Here is a 16,201-nt window from a genome sequence, read left to right as displayed (position 1 = left end):
TGAGGCTCTTGAACCCAGGAGGCCGAGGCTGCAATGAGCCAAGATTGCGCCATTGCATTCCACCCTGGGCGACAGAGTGAGACTCCGTCTCAAAAATAACAACAAAAAAAGGCCGGGTGCAGAGGCACACGCCTGTAATCCCAGCACTTTAGGAGGCCGAGGCAGGCGGATCACGAGGTCAGGAGATCCAGATCATCCTGGCTAACACAGTGAAACCCTGTCTCTACTAAAAATACAAAGAATTAGCCGGGCGTCGGCTGGGCGCTGTGGCTCACGCTTGTAATCCCAGCACTTTGGGAGGCCGAGGCGGGCGAATCACGAGGTCAGGAGATCGAGATAACGGTGAAACCCCATCTCTACTAAAAATATAAAAAATTAGCCGGGCGTGGTGGTGGGCGCCTGTAGTCCCAGCTACTGAGAGAGGCTGAGGCAGGAGACTGGCGTGAACTCCGGAGGCGGAGCTTACAGTGAGCCCAGATTGCGCCACTGCACTCCAGCCTGGGCGACAGAGCGAGACTCCGTCTCAAAAAAAAAAAAAAAAAAAAGAATTAGCCGGGCATGGTGGTGGGTGCCTGTAGTCCCAGCTACTCGGGAGGCTGAGGCAGGAGAATGGCGTGAACCCAGGAGGCAGAGCTTGCAGTGGGCTGAGATCATGCCACTGCACTCCAACCTGGGTGACAGAGTGAGACTCCTTCTAAAAAATAAAAAATAAATAAAAATTAAAATTAAAAATTCCCTTTCCTCCCCAACAAGGAGGGCAACATCAGAAGTGCTACCTGAGCCCCTGTACAGGCTGGGAGGGAAATATTTCTGTAGTTTGAGAACCTTCTGGATCAGGCAGAAGCCCTGTGGAAGCGAAAGAGGAAGCGTCCTTCTGTTTACCTCCCTCTGGTGGCCTCACACTTCCTTGCTTTGTCCATAACCTGCAGGCCAGAGGCCGACCCGTTCCCTGGGAGCACCTGGCTGGCTCAGAGGTCTCTGCAAAGCAACGCAGAGCAGGCTTTGGCCACTCCCCCAGAAGCAGGAGCCACTCCTCTGGAGCCCGTGGTGCTCTCACAAGCGTGTCTTTAGTCCGGCCGCCCTTGGCAACGGCGGCACAGAGGTCAGCCCTCAGTGGCCAGCACATCCCACGGGGTGTTCCTTGGTGCAGTGGAGGTGGGGATGGCCACAGCCAGGCCTCGGAGTCCTCCGAGAGGGCAGAGAATTCCAGAAGGCACAGGTTCCAGCCCAGTGCCTGGTTTGAGAACAGTGTCTTAAACAACAGAATTCTTTGTTTCGAAGAACGTTTTAGGCAAATCCAAGTGAAGCTGGGTGGGAGTGGGAGCTCAACCTTCCCTGTCCCCTCCTCCTGCCCCTGGGACTTACAGAGGAACTCAGGGCCTTGGGAACATGGGGCTTCCAGGTCTGGAGCAGTGGGGCCTCCCTCCAGTCTCTCTTGAAACGGTCAATGGTGGCCACAAGGGTCATGAGACTGGCAGTTCCCAGGCTGTTCCGCTACATACTCCACACCCGTCCTCTGGTTCACTCTGTCCAGGGTGCCCTGGGATGCAGGCTGACCACGTCACCCACCCATCTGGCCTCTGCCCCTATCTGGAACGCACCTTGTGGGGTTTTACAGAACTCAGTGGAGTGGCATAGACACTGCAGGTGCTCAGAAAGGACACGAGAGAAAGCTCTTAGGACAACGCAGGGGCTTAATAAAGACATGCTCAAATGAGGGTCCCATCTACCCTGGGAGTCAGGACATCTGAGTTCTGGTCTGGCTCTGTCCATAACTAGCCTGGAACCCCCACCCCAGGGCCTCAGTCTCCCCACCAGTGAAATAAGCGCCTGCGCATGGGGCTCTGCGGGCCCTCCCAGCGCTGACACTGCAGCTCTGCCACTGTCAGATGCAGCTGGCTGGGCCGAGTGGCAGCCTGGGGTCGGGAAGGGCTGCTTCTGCCCTCCGTGTGGCTGTGGGCAGGGCACTTCCCTCCCGGCCCCAGGTTCCTCCTTGGTCTGGGGGAGGGTGTGATCACGTGGTCAGACACCATCAGGCCTGGGACCATCCCGCATCCTGGCTCTGGCCACAGCCAGGGTCACAGGGCCTCTCGAGAGAATGAGCTCCAGCTGGGACAGCAGGCAGGTCTGCAGGAAGGCCCGAGGTCAGGCTGTGAGACCCAGGGCAACACTGGGCAGGAAGCAGACTCCTGTGAGGACACCAGGCAGTGGCCACGCTGGCCTCTCCCAGATCTGACACCTGAGGGCAGGAGGGAGCGTCTGCAAAAGCTCAGACCCTCCAGGGAGTTCAGGCTTTCCTCCATTTCTAATCTGCGCGTGGTTCTCTGATCCAGCAGTTCTCAGCTGGGGGAAATTTTGGGCCAGGTGCGGTGGCTCCCAACGCTTTGGGAGGCCGAGGCAGGCTGATCACTTGAGGTCAGGAGTTCAAGAGTAGCCTGGCCAATATGGTGAAACCCCGTCTCTACTAAAAATACAAAAATTAGCTGGGCATGATGGTACGTGCCTATAGTCTCAGCAACTTGGGAGGCTGAGGCAGGAGGATCACTTGAACTGGGGAGGTGGAGATTGCAGTGAGCTGAGATTGTGCCACTGCTCTCCAGTCTGGGTGACAGAACAAAACTCTACTTCAAAAAAAAAAAAAAAAAGAAATGCATCTTCTCTTCTTTACCAGTTTTGGGAGAGTGACTTAGTTCCCTCTCACCTTCCACCATGGAACAATCAAGGTTTTCTTGTTTAATAATACTACAAACACTTGGATTTAAACATATTTGAGGCCATACAGGTGGCTCCCACCTGTAATCCCAGCACTGTGGGAGCCCTCAAACACCTGAGGTCAGGAGTTCGAGACTAGCCTGGACAAAATGGTGAAACCTTGTCTCTACTAAAAATTCAAAAAAATTAATTAGGCATGGTGGTGTGCACCTGTAATCCCAGCTGCTCGGAAGGCTGAGGCAGGAGAATCGCTTGAACCCAGGAGGCAAAGGTTGCAGTGACCCAAGATTGTGCCACTGGACTCCAGCCTGGGTGACAGAGCAAGACTCCATCTCAAAATAAATAAATAAGCAAATAAACAAACATTTGAAAGCTTCAATCAATGGCAATGACTATCCTTTTCCAAGCTCAAATGGTCCCATCTTTGCCCAGTGGATGCCTCTTAAGTTGGCTGCAGAAACCTTGGAGGTGCCCCTGGTGTCTTTGACAGTTTCGTGCTATGCAGTGTGTCAGGGTGGCCCCGCTCATCTTGCATATTTCCTGCTCCAGACCTAGAACCAGCCATTGCTCCAAAAAGCCCTGGTTTCTTGCTGTGGGAGTTTGTACTTCAAGAGCACAGTGTGGATTCTAGGGATGCTCATTGCTACTGGGTTGGTCTTTTTTTTTCTTTAAGACCTTTACAGTGGACAGAGCTAGGAAATATACCAACATTTTTTTAAAACATAAAAGGGCCTCATGAGTTCAAACTAATATTTCCAATTAGAATTCAGGACTAGAGTTTTGACTTAAACTCTACCATATTACATTTGCTGTCTCCTTTCTTCCACACTTAGAATTCTGCTTCTCAGGAAAATGAATGTACACTGTCTCTCATAGTTGTTTATTTGCTCTTTTCCACTTTACACACTCAAGGGTCTTGGAATAACAATAGTAAAATCCTAATGACAACCACCACTACTGCTACTAATACTCTACTAGGATTACTGAAAACAATTACATTGTTCTCATATGCTCTCCCCATTCTCCATCCCGTTTCCATATCCCATCTATATATCTACATGGTCAGAAAATGTAGCCATCACATGCAAAACATACAGTCCTAATGAGGGAAAAGGAGTGAGGCTGGCAAAAAAAAAAAAAAAAAAAAGTCAGATAAGCTATAAGTCTGCCTTTCTTCTTGATCCAGATCACATGGCCCTCCTGCACAAATAACTCACAACCTTCCCACACCTGACTTATCACCAGACCCTTGGCTGATAGAAAAATGCAAGTTAGCTCGCTGCAACCTTGGTGTTAGCAATACTTCACATGGCCCACTCCAGCACACAGCACAAGCACCATCCTATAAAATCCCCAGCAAGCCTTTGTCTCCTGGCAGTCAGCTCCGCTCTTGCTGATCTGCCCGTTGCACCCTTGCAACGTTTTCTCTCTTTCTTTCTTTCTTTTTCTTTCCTTTGACAGAGTCTCACTGTCACACAGGCTGGAGTGCAACGGTGCGATCTCGGCTCACTGCAACATCCACCTCCCAGGTTCAAGTGATTCTTCTGCCTCAGCCTCCTGAGTAGATGAGACTACAGGCATGCACCACTATACCTGGCTAATTTTTTGTATTTTTAGTAGAGACGGGGTTTCACCATGTTGCCCAAGCCGGTCTCAAACTCCTGACCTCAGGTAATCTGCCCACCTTGGCCTCCTAAAGTGCTAGGATTACAGGCGTGAGCCACTGCATCCTACCTTTCATATTTCAATAAATCTGCCTTTCTTTACCTACAACTGTCTTGGTAAATTCCTTTACTTCCAGTGACACTGGCCCCAAGTATTCGCTATCCAAGACACTATGCTCTCCTTTTTAGCCTTGGTTTAGCCTTGGTTCTTTATGTAGTGCTTCTATTGAGGACTCTGTTGGTTGCCTGAAGGTCATCCTCTGATAGGCTCCTTGGGCCCCTCAGGCCCTGAGAACATTATTTCCTGAGTCCTTTGGGGCTGCTTTTTGTTTGTGCCTTTTATACTCGAAAGTCTGTTTTGCTGGGTGCATAGTACTTGGCTCACATTTTTTCTTGAGTATTTTAAGTACAGTATGTTTCATCCTTTTTCTTCTGGCAGAACGTGTTGAGGTTGAAAAGTCGGACGACAATCTAATTTTTATTTTAGTATAAGTCCCTCGCTCTTTTAACCTGGACTCAAGGATCTTTTTTTTTAGATTGGTAATTTTACTAGAACATGTTTTGGTGTTGGTTACCCCAGGTCTGTCTTCTCAAATACATCCTGTACTCTTTCAATATGGAGTTCCAAATCTTTTCGTTTTAGGGAAGTTTTCTGAAGATACAGATGTTTGTATTTATTCTATTCCTTTCCTAGGGTCATCTCATGGGAAGAGATGTTAGTCTTGTCAAATGTTTTGTCACCGCCTAACTTGGGACCTCACTGTTCCTAGACGTCACCTCCTGCTGCCCCTGGCTCAGGGAAGGCAGCTTAGTCTCTCCGCAGAGCAGGCCACAGCCCCCAACACCCAGGCCAGCCCCCCAGCCAGCTGCTCCTGCAGCCAAACACCTCATTGTCCAACCACTGCCTCAGTCTGTGGGTCTACCTCACCCCCATCCGACATCCACAGGGCAGCCAGAGCCCCCGGTCTCCCACCGTGCTAAGAACACACCCAGCCCTAGAGTGGCAGGCAAGGCTCCCTGGGAGCACGCCCTTGCCTCTATCTTCCTCTTGTCTTCTGGTCACATCAGTGCTGTTGCTGTGAGCGGGTTGAGGCTCTTGAGATGTGAACCACTGTGGGTTTCCCCCGGACTTCCTGCTACCCACAACCCTTCCCCCATCTGGGGTGAGTGGCCCAGGAAAGGGGTGGCAGAGCGATTCACGAAGAATAGAGGGGCTGAAATTGAGGCTGCAGCAGAAACCCAGACTGTGGCCATGCCCTGCCTGCCACCCAAGCCCACAGGGAGGGCAATACGAGGACAGACAGAGAGCCGGCCCCACCTTGCTTCAGGCCAAGTCCCTTTCCAGGGTGGGGTGGGAATGATAGAAGCTCAGAAAAGTTTGGGGGAACTGAGAGAGAGGGGACTGGAAAGCCCTTTCCTTCACCTTCACTCCAGCCCGAGGCAGCCTCCCAGGCCGACACATCTAGAGTGGCAGAGCACATGTCCCCAGGGGCCCGAGTGTGTGCAGCTTTGGGGAGACCCACGGGGCCTGTCTGTTAGACACAGGGCCCACAGCCATTTCCTGCATGATGCGACACCCAGAGATAGATGGAGCTGGGGCCACCCGAGCTCAGGTGTCAACACGCAGGGTCAGAGGCCCCAGCTCCATGCCAACCCCACAGCCTGGACTAGGACAGACTCCCAGGACAAGAGGAGGCCCCAGAGGAACTGAGAATAAGCCGGATAGTTAAGAACAAGCTGGCCATGACCCACCACATTCAGCCCTAGAGCTACATGCAGCATCGGGTACGGAGCGGGAGCTGATCAATGTTTGCAGAACTGGAAATCCCAAGTCATGTGAACAGAAGAATAGATGCACTCTGTTTGACTAGTCAGGAAGCCAAGGAACTTGCCCAGTCATCCAGCAAGAACGTGGGGACACTGGGGTCTGAGCTGGGGATTCTCTAAGGCCTGAGCCCAGCCCACCACCCACCCATCACGAGCCATGCTGAGTGCTAAGTTGGCCCCAGCCTGGCTCCTGGCTGGTCTGGGCAGGCTACCAAGGCCCTGAGGCTGCAAGAAGGTGTCTGGCTAATCCCCAGGGAGGGCACGCGTCTGGGAGGGAGGCCTGGGCCTCTCACGGAGCCGGGGGGCGGAACTGAGGCTGAGCAAAGGCTACGCGGCTCAGCTTTGGAGTGTCTTCATGACAGAAGGCTGCACGCCCTGCCGCAGAGCAGACCCTCCCGGCCCATCCACCCCACATGTACCCAGAAGAGGAGGACCTTCTCAAACCGGTTCCCCAGGGCCTGGCCCGGGGCCCTAGCTGTCCACCCCCGCTGGCCTGAGCCAGGTTTGATTTCCTGCTACTTTGGAGGGGAGGGGTCCCGAGGCACCTAGGCCCCTCCCACTCTGAATGCAAGCACAGTGGCTGCCAGAAGCCACTCATCCGTTCACCGATTGCAGTTGTGCACCTGCTATATGTCAGGCACTGTTCGGGGCGAAGAGGGCGGCAGAGAGCGTGCTGGCAAGCTGGCCTCATGGAGCTGGCATTCTAGTGGGGGAGTCAGACACCAAGTGAGAGGTGAAATTGAGAACACAGCTAAATTGACACAGTGCCAGGTATTGTTCTAAGTGTTTTGTTCATGTCACTTAATTGTCACAGCACCCATGACATAGATATATTGCTGTCGCTGTCTCCACTTGCAGATCGGGAGGCTGAGACACGGAAGAGTGAACCTGAGGAGTCCGCAGCCACAGTCCATGTTAAATACGTGAAATGGAGAGGGTATCAGATGGGGGAGTGCAGAGCAGACAAGGAAAGCAGTAGCAGGAGAGAAGCACATGTGTGTCTCTGTGTGCACGTGTGTGTGTACATGCATGTATCCGTGTGTACAGGCATGTGTGTGTGTGCATGTGTATGGGTGCACATGTGTATATCTGCATGTACCTGTGTACAAGCATCTGTGTACTTTATGTGTGTATGCGTAGGTTGTGTGCATGTGTGTCTGTCTGCATGTATGCTATGTGCATCTATGAGGGGTGCAAGTGTGGCTATGTGTGTCTACCTGTGTGTGTGTCTGTGTGGGCCTTGGGGGAGGTTGGTCGCCATTTCTTCAGTCTTGTGGGTATATTGGTCTCTGGAGGGGTCTCTCCCAGGCACTTGAGGTGGGCTCTGTGTCTCCATTATGTGATGTGACCAGGGCCACAGAAACCAGGCTCCCTGTGCCCACGCCCACCCACTCCAGACCTGGAGAAGGGAGGTGCCACGCACAAGGGTGCACACGGCTAGAAGTCTTACCAAGCAGATGGATGTAGAGATGGCTCATTCATTCATTCATTCTTTCTCCTAGACAACATGGCAGGCAATGCACTGAGTTCTGTGGAAGGACCGGGGGAAGGAACCGTATTGCTGGGGACACGTTCAAATCCCAGCTCTGCCACTGCAGCTGTGAAGGGAAGGACTACAGGCCTCCCTTGGAAAGTTTTCCTGGGGATGGGGAGCCGTCGGGCTGTGAAGCACACACCCACCCACCTCCTGCTGCCACACAACCTCATGCCCCCTTTCCTGACTTCTTTTCACTCCATCTGGGCCTGACAGGCTCAGTCCTGTCACTCCTGCCCTCCAAAGTCCAGGGGAGCTTTGTCCATAGGGCCGACTGCTCTCCCCACATTCACCCCTGCTGGGGCTGGACAGAGAACTGGGGCTGTCTGCTAGAAAAGGCAGGCTCGGTGTTCTATAGAGGCACTGGGCCGCAGAGGCAGGAGTGGGCTCAAGAAACAGTGCTCCTCGAATAGGCAAAGATGGGAAGGCCCCAGGATGGGGCACTGGGGCCCACAGAGGGACTGTGACCTCACAGGTGGCCATGCCAGAGACTTGCCCTAGCAGCTGGGTGTCTGCTCCTGACAGGATATGGGGTTGCGCCTGGACAGAGTTGACGAGAGGAGATTTGCAATGTGGAGACATCCTCCCTCATCCCCAGTATAAATAAGACACACGGAAGAGGTGCCCGGGGGCGCACCGCATTGAGTGTAGACACCGCCAGTGTAGACAGCCACACTGTGACGCGTTGTTGAATGGGGTGAATAGATGAAACCTCAGGTCCCAGGTCCCTCCTTCATCTCTGTATGGATTTGTTTTGCTACTGCAGTTCCCCAGGGTCCCCCAGTGCCTGGCACACAGCAGGTGCCTGATACATACATGCCAAATGAATAAGGAAATGGGCAAATGAGAAGGTGTGATGGGAAGGACTCATGCTGCCAGGTGGCAGGGAGGTTCTGGGTGACTTTTTTTTCTTTTTTCTCATTTTTAAATGGCTTTGTAATATCTACAGTATATATAACTTGTAATATGAGAAAAACAGTTATTTCAATGTTTTGAAATAACCACACAGCGGGGATAGCCACAGGGACATGAAGGGGCTTTTGGCCAGAAGCAGCCCTGTGACTCCCTCACAGTCACAGTGACCAATGTGGCGTCCGCACGTGGCTACGATGTGGACGTGGCCCAGGAACCAGTGGCGCCGAGGGCTGGGCTGGGACTTTCTTTCCTTTTCTCAGTTCCTCCATGGCTATCATGTTCCTGGGTGATCAATCATATTCAGGAAGGAAGGCAGGGTGGGGGTGCCCCCTGTGCAGGGGGAGTCAGCCACGGAGGTGGGGGTAGGGGCCGTGAGCCTGTGAGGGTTCCAGAGCCTGGGCTGCTCACTTCACTCCCTGGAGCCCCCATTTTCCCACCTGTAAAATGGGGTGCTGGCGCAGACCCCCGGTGGTTATGAGAAGTGGCTGCTGCCCGCTCGACACCACTGTGTGCCTGGGAGGCCTCTTTCCTTCCCTTTCCCTGCCCTGCTGCTCACAGGGTTGAGCAAGACTGCTTATGCTGGTTTGCTGCCCCCAATCTCAGAACCCACAGTGGCTGCACCTGACAAGGCTGGTTCTCGCCCCACTCATCACTGAGCGCCACAGCCCTGCTGCTGGGCTGCAGGCACCTCGCCCCTCTGTAACATGGGGTCAGTAGTGCCCATCTCTTGAACCCCTTGAGATGAGTGGCTACGCTCAGAGGACCCTCTGGCCCCAGCCCCACCCTCCCTCGTGGGGACCTGCACTTTCTCTGGCAGCTTCCTCTACTGCGCCTGGCCACAAATATGATCTTGATAAATAACTCATCTTCATCTTACTGAAAGGACTTAGGGCAGAGATCTAATTTACAACATTGTCCCCACAGTGTCTGGCTCTAGTAGACTTCAAAAAATACTTGTTGGATGGATGCATCAAAAGGTAGACGGGTGGATGCAGGTGGGTGAACCAGAGAATGAAGGATGGGTGGGTGGCTGGGTGTGAGTTTAAGTCACCTCCTTACAGCTTGCTAATGGCAGAGCTGGCAAGGGTCCCACTTCAAGTCCAGACACCACTTCTCTGAAAGGTCTGTGCTGCCTTTCACTCACACCCAACAACACGTCTGCATTCACTGGATCTGCACGTCAGGGACCCCCACAATCGTACCCCTCTCCTGATTCCTCCCCTGGGATCCACCCCGGGAGGTTCCAGCACCTCCGATCCAGGCGCATGTTTAATTTCTCCCTCCAGACATTGGCATGGTCAGTGTCACGGACCTGGAGCACGTGGCATCACACAGAGCTTCACTCAAAGAGCCCCACGTTGGTTTAATGTCCTGCTGTCACCATCATGGAATTATCAATAATTTATCTTTTTTAACATATCCATATCGTGAAACAGATGATTTTATCTTTAAACTTGTGTTTTGTAAGTGAAGTCCAATGGGACAGCGTCAGGGTGCGTGAGCAGAGGAGACCTGCATAATCCAAGTGTCCGGGTCCTTGCCGCCCCGTCCACATTCAGCGTTCGCCGTGTCCTATGAGCACAGAATTCTGGTGGGGCTGAGGTGCCTGGGACGTCTGAGATCCGGGCTCCTATGGGGTGTTGGCAGAATGCACGAGCCCCAAAGGTGACAGAGGGTTTAGATTTGTGCAGCCTTTCCATTGTCCTGTAAGATTGAAACACACGTGCCTGTACGAACTGTGCACTACCCATGTGTCATTGTGGCGTGTCAGTGCACAAGTGAGACGCTTTGCACCTAAGACGGCGTCACACCATAAAATGATGAGCCGAACAATTCCTGCGAATGACTCCACTGCTTGTTTTTCCTTTACTTAGAATGGCATTAATTACCAAACTTAAAGCACCACGGCAAGTCAGGAGGAAGGAAGGGAATGGCAGGAGCCGGTGCTGAGCCCCTCAGGCCCTGAGTCTGGGCCCTCCCAGGGCCGCAGGAGGACCACTGGTGGCACCGCACTTTCACAGAAAGACCCCTGGTGGTGTCCACGGGCATTCCTGTGTTGGCTCATTCATTCATTCAGCCAGTCCAGTCACCCGCAGCACACACCGTCCACCTTCAGCGTGGCCTGGGACAGGACACCGAGGGGTTCCAGGTGGGGATCAAGCTCGGGAGGGCACTGCAGGTCAGAACAGCAGGTGAAGGCGAGGAGGAGACACAGCCGGGCCCAGGAACGGCGTGAGAAGAGCTTCCTATCACTAGCAGGGACAGTGCAAGGGGGACACTGCGAACAGGAGGTCCCTTTTTTTCCCGTGCCTCAGGGTCCCCAGGAGGAAGCTAAGTGCCTGGCTCCGGCTCTGAAGTCCCAGGGGCCGGCTCGCCTTCCCAGCAGCAGGGAACTCCGCGGAGAGGGCGCGCGCCCCCTAGCGGGCCCGGGGAAGAGGCAGGGCCGGTCCCAGCCTCCACTCCCTTGAACACACCGCTCCGCCAGCCTCTCTGGAGAGGGGAGGATGCCCAGCAGGCCGTGGTCTCAGCTGAAGCTTCAGGAGGCAGCCGAGCCTGACCCTGTAGGGGACTCTGCAGGGTGAGCCAACCACTGCTAGTGGTTGGCTAAGGGCTGCCCTGGGAGATCTGAATTCCCAGCTGCTTCTGACTCTGCATGTATAGACAAAGCAGAATCTGTTAGTCCAAGATCAGTCCTTCAAATAAAAGCTTCAGGCTCCAGCCCTCTAGAGGAAGCACACCCAGGTCAGGGGAAGGATGCACACCCGCCCACACAGTCTCTGTGCACAGGTGCACAACTGAGGCTCAGTACGGAGAATGCACACAGGACTTCTTGCCTGTGCACAAACTGTCGCTGGACACACTGGGAGTCTGACATGAGTGGCTGCCTCTGGGGAGGCCCTGGGAAGCTGGGCAAGTCACTCTTCTGTACTCTAACTCTGCACGAAAGATAACTTCTACCTACTCAAAAAATACGATCACATTAAAAGCCAATCTTGCCACATTCATGGATCAGAAGGCTTACTAGTGTTACAATGGCAATACTCAACAAATCGACATATGGATTCTGCGCAGTCAAAATCTATCAAAACCTCCCCTGACTTCTTGGCAGAAATTGACAAGCTGAAACTGAAGTTCATACAGAAATTCAAGGGAACCAGAATAGCCAAAACAGTCCTGAAAAAAGATTAAAATTGGAGAAATCACACTTCTTCATTTCAAAACATACTACAAAGCTATGGTAATCAAGATTGTGTGGTACTAGCATAAAGACAGATGAATGGAATAGAATTGAAAGTCTAGAATAAGCCCTTACATTTATGGTCAGTTGATTTTTGACAGGGTGTCAAGACAATTCAGTTGGGGTGGGGAGAAATGGTCTTTTTAACAAATGGTGCTGGGACAGCTAAATACCCACATATAAATGGATGAAGTTGGACTGCTCCCTTACACCACTGTGAAACCGATATATGGGATTTCATCCACGGTTCCTGGCTTGTAACCCCCATAGCCCTTGCTATAATCTTTTGTTATAATGTTGGGGCACTTTAGGCCTCAGGAGCAGGCTGCAGAAAGCAGAATCTCTCTGACCTTCTTCTGTTTTCCTTTTATATGCCCAAGACAGGACTCTAATCAGATTGTGGGCCAAAAGACCCTCATTCAGCCAGGCGCGGTGGCTCATGCCTGTAATCCCAGCACTTTGGGAGGCCGAGCCAAGTGGATCATCTGAGCTCAGGAGTTCAAGAGCAGCCTGGCCAACATGGTGAAACCCTGTCTCTACTAAAAATACAAAACTTAGCCAGGCATGGTGGCAGATGCCTGTATTCCCAGCTACTCGGGAGGCTGAGGCAGGAGAATTGCTTGAACCCAGGAGGCAGAGGTTGCAGTGAGCCGAGATCGCACCATTGTACTCCAGCCTGGGCAACAGAGTGAGACTTCATCTCAAAAACAAAAAAACAGGCCGGGCACAGTGGCTCATGCCTGTAATCCCAGCACTTTGGGAGGCTGAGGCAGGTGGATCACGAGGTCAGGAGATCAAGACCATATTGGCTAACATGGTAAAACCCCGTCTCTACTAAAAAATACCAAAAAAATTAACCAGATGTGGTGGCAGGCACCTGTAGTCCCAGCTACTAGAGAGGCTGAGGCATGAGAATGGCGTGAACCCAGGAGGCGGAGCTTGCAGTGAGCCGAGATGGCGCCACTGCACTCCAGCCTGGGCAACAGAGCAAGACTCCGTCTAAACACACATACACACACACACACACACACACACACACACACACACACCCTCATTCCAGAAAGGGTCCTGCCCCATACTCTGGAGGAAGGAATGCTACACAGGAGAGCCAAAAGAGGTCGGAACAGACAGGCCTTGCTGGGTTCAGATCATGTTTTTTTTGTCCAGTCACATTTCTACATGGTTGTTTGTGCCTATGTGAAGAAGCCTCCATAAAACCCCAAAAGGATGGGTTCAGGGCTTCCAGATGGCTGAACAGGTCCCTGGAGGGTGGTGCACCCAGGGAGGGTGTGGAAGCCCCTCACCTCCTTCCCCATTTCTTACTTGAGGCATCTTTTCTTTTCTTTCTTTTTTTTTTTTTTTTTTTTGAGACAGGCTCTATTGCCTAGGCTGGAATGCAGTGGCGTGACCACAGCTCACTGTAACCTCAAACTCCTGGGACCAAGTAATCCTCTCACTTCAGCCTCCAGAATAGCTGGAACTACAGGTGGACATCACCACATCAGGCTAATTTTTTAATTTTTGTAGACATGGGGGTATTATGATGTTGCTCAGGTTATTATCAAACTCCTGGCCTCAAGTGATCCTCCCATCTCAGCCTCCCAAAATGCTGGGAGCCAGCACAACCGACCAGAGCATCTCTTCATCTGTATCCTTTGCAGTTTCCTTTATAACAAACCAGTAAATGCAAGTAAATGTTTCCCTGATTTCCGTGAGCAGCTCCAGCAAGTTAAGCAAACCCAAAGAGGGGCTTGTGAGTGACCCAACTAGAAGCCGGTCAGTCAGAAGTTCCCGAGACCCAGGCTTGTGACTAGTGTCTGAAGCAGGGGGGAGTTTTGGAGACTGAGCCCCCAACCTGTGGGATCTGATGCTATTTCCAGGTAGTGTCAGAACTGAGGAAGAGGACCCCCAGCTGGTGTTTGCTGCAGAATTGATTGCTCGCTTACTGGGGAGGAGAAATCCTCACATATTTTGGGGTCAAAGAAGCCTTCTGTGTTGGTTATTGTTGTTTTGGTGTGAGAGCAGAAGAAAAGCACATTTGAAAGGTTATTTTAAACAACCATATACAAAAATTAGCTAAATGTGGATCAAAGACCTAAACATAAGAGCTAAAACTATAAAATTCTTAGAAGAAAATACAGGAGTAAATAAATCATCACTGGTCAGACACGGTACACGGTGGCTCATGCCTATATCCTAGCACCTAGGGAGGCAGAGGCAGGAGGATAGTTTGAGCCCAGGAATCCAAGACCAGCCTGGGCAATGCAGCAAGACCCCATTCTCTTTTTTTAAATTTTCTATTTTTTGAGACAGAGTCTCACTTTGTCGCCCAGGCTGTAGTGCAGTGGCGTGATCTCGCCTCCCTGCAACCCTTGGCTCCTGGGCTCAAGCAATTCTCCTGCCTCAGCCTTCCAAGTAGCTGGGATTACAGGCACCTGCCACCATGCCCGGCTAATTTTTGTATTTTTAGTAGAGACAGGGTTTCGCCATGTTGGCCAGGCTGCTCTCCAACTACTGACCTCAGGTGATCCACCTGCCCATAAGCCACCACACCCAGCCAAGACCCCATTCTTGATTTAAAAAAATAATAAAAGTAGCCGGGTGCGGTGGCTCACGCCTGTAATCCCAACACTTTGGGAGGCCAAGGCAGGCAGATCACCTGTGGTCAGGAGTTTGAGACCAGCCTGACGAACATGGAGAAACCCTGTCTCTACTAAAAACACAAAATTAGCCAGGTATGGTGGCGCATGCCTGTAATCCCAGCTACTCAGGAGGCCGAGGCAGGAGAATCACTTGAACCTGGGAGGCGGAGGTTGCGGTGAGCCAAGATCATGCCACTGCACTCCAGCCTGGGCAACAAGAGCAAAACTCCATCTCAAAAATAAAAAAAAAAAATTTTTAAGTAAAAATAAATAAATACAATTCATCATGACCTTGGATTAGGAATGGTTTCTTAGCTATGACATCAAAAGCACAGGCAACAAGAGGGGAAAAAATAGATAAGATAGGTGGCTTTCATTAAAAGTAAAAACTATTATTCTTCAAAGGACTCATTAAGAAGTGAAAAGACAAACTACAGAATGGGAAAGAATATTTGCAAATCATATGTCTGAGAAAGGATGTGAATCCAGAACATATAAAGAACTCTTACCACCTAAAAATAAAAAGGCCAATAATCCAATTCAAAAATCGGCCAAGGATCGAAAAAGGCATTCAGTTCTTCAAAGATACACAAACAGCAAATAGCACATGAAAAGACGTTCAACATTACTGGCCATCAGAGAAAGGCAACCAAAACTGAAATCACGGGCCACTTGTTTCAGTCTGTTTAGGCCACGGGGTGGCTTAAACAACAGAAATTTATTTCCTTACTGTTCTGGAGTCTGGCAATCCTGAGATCAAGGTCCCATCAGGGTTGGTTTCTCACGAAGCCTCTCTTCCAGGCTTACAGACAGCTGCCTTCTCACTACGTCCTCACATGATAAGAGAAAGAGAAAAATCTGGCATCTCTTCCTCCTCTTCTAAGGATGCCAGTCCTCTCGGATTAGGGCCCCACCCTCCTGATCTCCTTTACCTTAATTACCCCCTTAAGGCCCTGTCTCCAAATACAGTCACTTTGGGGGCTACGGCTTCAACACGTGAATTTTGGGGAACACAATTCAGTCGATAACACGGCTCACACCCACGAGGTCGCTTACTCAAAAACACAACGACAAGTATCATAGAGGGTATGGAGGAATCGGAACCCTTGGACCTGCTGGTGGGAATGTGAAACGGCCACTTTGGAAAACAGTCCGGCAAACGCAGGGTTTCCATATGACCAAGCAATTCCACACATAGGCCTAAGAGAATTAAAAACACGTCAACACAACACACACGTACACAGATGCCCACAGCAGCATTATTCATAACAGCCAAAGTGTGGGAACAGCCCACATGCCTGTCAACTCATGAATGGATCCACACAATGGAACACTCTTTGGCAACAGGGAGGAAGTACTGACACACGCTACGCAGCCTCCAGTGGCTGGACCGGGAAAACACGCCGAGTGAAACAAGCCAGACACAAAGGGCGCATTTTGCATGCATGATTCCATTTACATGAAATGGTCCAGAGAAGGCAAGTCATAGAGACAGAAAATAGATCCGTGGTTGTTTAGGGTTGAGGGTGATGGGGGAATCGGGAGGTGACTGCTTTTTTTTTTTTTTTTTTTTTTGAGGTGATGAAAATGTCCTGGCCAGGTGTGGTGGTTCACACCTGTAATCCCAGCGCTTTGGGAGGCTAGGCTGGGCAGATCACCTGAGGTCAGG

Source organism: Nomascus leucogenys, chromosome 16 (assembly GCF_006542625.1).
Source record: "Nomascus leucogenys isolate Asia chromosome 16, Asia_NLE_v1, whole genome shotgun sequence".
Classification (NCBI taxonomy): Eukaryota; Metazoa; Chordata; class Mammalia; order Primates; family Hylobatidae; genus Nomascus; species Nomascus leucogenys.
The sequence above is the reverse complement of the archived record's forward strand: the minus strand, read 5'-3'. Positions refer to the sequence as shown.